We start from the raw sequence: 5,000 nt of genomic DNA, 5'->3' as shown, positions 1-5,000 counted from the left end.
ATTAAAGCGGCCAAGAGAGCAGCATATGCAATATTGGGGAGTGTGGATGTTACAGATGAAGAACTACCGACTGCCTTTACAGGTGCCGAAGCTCTTATTAACTCCAGGCCGTTAACGTACCAGTTAGCAAACCCCATAGATGATGTACCACTCACGCCCAATCACTTCTTGTTCGGACAAGTGGGGGGTCAGTTCGCTCCAGAAACAGTTGACAGTAGCCAATTTAGCCAGCAAAAGCATTGGAGGCTACCAACACTCAACGGTAGGACAAAGTGGCGGAAGGAACAGAAAGACATCCAGGTCAATGATGTTGTGCTAGTGATTGCCCCAGACATGCCTCGTCGACATTGGCCCCTGGGCAGAGTTCAAGAGGTTTACCCTGGAAAGGACAGGCATGTTTGAGCAGTGAAAGTGCAAGTGGGTCGTAATGCCTTGATAAGACCAATCGCCCGGATTTGTCTGTTTGAATGTGTCACAGAGGAAGCACCAGCCAGGAGACAAGATGAACACTGTGAACACTAATGTTATGAGCATTTAGAAACACTGAGAGCACTTTGAACCATACTAGGAACACCGAGAACATTAAGTATAAATGTTACGGGTTTGATGAGCCAATCGCCCATCGCCCATCGAGAAGGGTCCTTTGAGTGCTGTATATGAGGTTGTTTTCTTTTTTTTTTTGGGTCACACAACCTACAAGAAAAAGAAAAAAAACGTTTTGGGTCGTTTTCGGACCACAAGGGCTTTTTTTGGAGTATTGTCTTTTGTTTAGAAAAGGATTAAACGGTTACTTGGAACCAGATTGAAATAGTACCATGTTCTCTCACAATTTTGTTTTTGCACAAGTACCTTTCTTTGACGTATATTAATTTTGACAGTTGGACCAAATACCTGCATGATTACAATGATTTTATTATAGTACAGTGTTTACGCTATGATTGGCCAATCAAATCAGTCAGACGTGTTGCCAAGTTCCACATGGCAAAATCATCTTCTTCAGTCTTAAGGACTATTTGGTTGAGGAACTTATCCATAGAGCAATTATTGGACTTTTCACTTGCAATCCGTTCTCCTGTCCTTGTGTTCTGTCACCATTACAGACTGTCCCCCAGTTTTCCTGACAGTGCATCAGTTAACTCAGGAATTCCAAAGGATAGTTATTTAAATGTTGACTATAAGTTACAACTTCCAAGTGTTGATAGATGTCTTCAATTCATTTGATCACATGGGTCACGTTGTTTCACCTCCAAGAAAGACCTGGCACGCTCTCTCAGAAGGGAAAACACTGCAGAGGTGGAGCTAGATTACTATTTTTTACTACCTTTCGTGCATGTGGTCAACCTAATCCAAACCTACGTTGATGTCTGCTATTTCTTTGTCTACTCCGCCTATTACTACTTGCTACTGCTGTGATGTTACATCCTAACTAGGTTACGAACATTTCTATTACATTGGATTGATGTACACGCAACTGCTATTGTTATGATCTCTAAGGATCTGTCATTAAATCTGCTTTAATATTCTATCACGTGGAGTTCGAATGATCTATTGCCTTGCACTATGCTACCCCTGTTTTTGTTGAGATTTGGATTACATGTATTCTCGATCTCCAAATTTCAGCAATTGCATTAGTTCGAATTTGATGGTGAGATTTGTGCAGGCCACAAATTGTGAAGGAATTTGGAGAATTTGCTGTGTCAGAACACGTCTCACTCAATTAGTGTTATCACTTGCGGCGCCCGCTATCTTGTCTGACAACCAGATGTCCATCTATTGTTGTCATGCAATAATTGAGTAACTGTTACCCTTACCTTTATCTACCATAGTCCATGAGGAGCTTAAACCGACTCAGGAATTATCTGGACATCTCCTGACAGTGTAAATATCCGTCAACAAAGGCTAAAAACTTAACACGAAAGGAGTTTCATAGTCAGAAAAGTGTTAAAGCATTCAGGATCGATCAGATTGTGCTGTGAACTTACGTTAAGCAGAAAAAAAAAGACCATATTTAGGGGCAAGGTGAATTTTACGGGAAAGACAAATCCATTTCAGTTCACTTGCGCACATTGACAGTGGCGGTTAGTGCTGGGACACGGAATCATTAAAAATTACTCTGAACTTCAGAGCCATTTAGATACTGCTGGACACAAATATGCAGCAATGGATAATGTCCGCTACGCTGGTGTAGATACTCTAATTAAACGAGGTGTTAGCTGGAAAGATGTTGTCAAAAATGTTGAAGACAAAAGGTCAGGAAGGTTGTGTGATAATCAATAGATCAGACTTGGGTGTTTGTAGAGTGCGAGGGCCATGTGTGGTGATTAATCTCAAATGGATTTGGCTGTGATTTGTCAATATTATATTATATTATACATGTAAATGGTAAGTGACTATGTGTCATTAAGGCATTATTGTATTAACTACAGCAATAACAAATCGCGATCCACCAATTTGTTTTAGGGTACCTTTGATTGGCCCTATTCCAGAATTAGAATACAAGAATTGATCTTGGTAACTTCCATGTCTGGGATTTTCACGCCGAACAAGATTAACTTAACAGTTGAACCAGGTAAAGTATACCCCTATAGACTCCATTAATGATTTGGGAATTGAACCTGGTGCACTTGAGGGAATGATTTCATTTTGGAAATCAGCAGATCAATATTCAAAGCAAAGTTTGGTTTCTGATTGGATTATACGAACAGGGGATGTTACATAGATGGAAAATGTACTTGTATCTTGTTTACAATAATAATGGTGAATAAGAAGGCAAGCAAGGTCAAACCTGTAAGCCCAAAAACCCTCTCTAGAGCAATCGGAGGTGAAATTCTTCTTGCCAGTGGCCACAGTGATTCAAGAGATGGTGTGTTACAGTGGAAACCAACAGCCCACAGTCTTTGGTTGGGAGGTACAATCTAATCAGCTTGTCCTTTCAAGGAATTTGTGAAGGGTTTACTTAATCATTCTGTTCCAGAAACCGAATTTTTATCATTGATTTCCATATTTTTTCAAACTGAAAGCATTCTATGGATGACTTTTGGGTTCATTTCTCAATTTCATCAATAGACCTGGTTAAATGACTGCAAAAGTTTTATTGAACTCTATTGTATTTGTTCACATTAATAATTACTTGATGTTGCAAAGAAAATCAGCTGGAACAAGTTATTTCATGTATTCTTATTCAATTGAACTGCCCAGGGCTAGTAATGTTACTGTACAGCATCGTGCATCTCAGCAGATTTCTATTATACGTGTGCCAGTTAACGGATACATATGTACATTATATAAATAAGTTTTAGTTCCTAGATTTGAAATACACCGGTTGTAGATCTGCACAGTACTGTGTGTAAACTGCATTTGTCATCTTTTCAATAAACTACAACTGTACATGAATTTGGTTTTATGATTTTTGTTTAATGCAGTGTGCATGATTCACTGTGACATTGACTCAAAGATCTTTGGACACTTTGATTTGATTTTGGCACTTAAGTGCCATCACTATTGATCAGAAATGAGATTTAAACTGAAAGTAAAAAGTGCAAAATACACAGTAAGGTACACCACACTATAATTATTGCAGATTGCTTCTTTTCATCCAGTAGTAATATATTTATAATTAATATTAGTTATAATTATTATTGGTTTTCCTGGTGATACACGGAACAATCTTGAAGTGTGTGCACTGCTCTTCAAGTCGCACAGTCACTTACATCTAGCTATAAGAAAGCTTGACTGTTGGGAAAGTGCATGGATCATTTCATTTCTTCTGTTTTAATGCCTCTCAAAATATCTTTCCATTTTGTTGTATACTTAAGTACGGGACGATGAATGCATACTGTGGTTGCTGGCTGTGCCTTGTTGTGAAAGAAAGTGTATGAGGAAACTCTCAGTAGAAGACATAAATGCCACTGAATTGCACTTCTGCAACATGGATCAGACACAGTGATGCAACCACGTACTTGGATAATTGTCTGACGACAGTCGAATTGAAGATTCCGGCAACCACGTGACAGAGTTCACGGTGAAAGGAAAGTCAGTGAGTAAAGAAGCATGGCTGTTGATTCATAGTGTCAAAAAGGAATGGTTTAGGAGGCTTTTTACTTAATTCCAAAAGGGTGCAGTTGAAGTGGAGCATGGAAACAAAGGTGTGAAGAAACCATTACAGAGAACCACAGATTGCATTGCATGGTTAGAGTTTTTGTCTCATGTGTAGGACAGTACCAGCCAAATAATAATAAAATACACCTGCCATCATGCTTCACCCGACTGAGAATTTATCAACGATTACATGAAGAGAATAAGTCTTTCAACACTCCCTCTATTGGAATGTCACAGTTCTACTCGATCATGTCGACATGTCGTCATACCCAAGGTAAGTTTGTTGCTTCTCCCAGTATTTTCTAGTCTCAAAGTACAATAATATTATTTGTACAGTATAGTTTTCCTTGCAACATTAATTTTATGTTATTTGCAAGGAACAATTTAAATTACTGCAAGTTGCAAGTACTGTACTTTTCTTGAGCCAATCAACTCATTGAATTGAATGTCTTTTCCAGGCAGAACTGCAGTGGATTGACTAAGTTATAGCTTTAAATGACTGTGTTTTCAGGCGAAAATGATTTCATTAGCTAGGTTGGAGCTCATTTTCTTTGTTTCTTATTATTGTTCTTATTATAATGATTATTATGAAAGTCAGGAATTAGTTAACTATAAGTCAATTTTTGTGTTTAGTTGTGTGGCATGCATGTGAACGACCTCCATTTGCTGAAACTAAGCGAGTTGTACTAATGTGTGAGCCAGCGAGCCATGCGAGTCACACAGTTATTGAAAGCTAACCATTTTAAAATAGGTGCTTAGACTTAATAACTGTTTATCAGCGCTATTTGAAATGGGTGCTTAGACCTAAATGCGAAATTTGCATGGCTCGCAGATTTAGCAGACCCAAACTAAGCCAGCCTGGCAATAATTAGTGTCAAAGATTACAAAAAAGAGATTTGTAA

The sequence above is a fragment of the Montipora capricornis genome, chromosome 1 (assembly GCF_036669925.1).
Source record: "Montipora capricornis isolate CH-2021 chromosome 1, ASM3666992v2, whole genome shotgun sequence".
Classification (NCBI taxonomy): domain Eukaryota; kingdom Metazoa; phylum Cnidaria; class Anthozoa; order Scleractinia; family Acroporidae; genus Montipora; species Montipora capricornis.
This window is presented reverse-complemented; position numbering follows the sequence as displayed.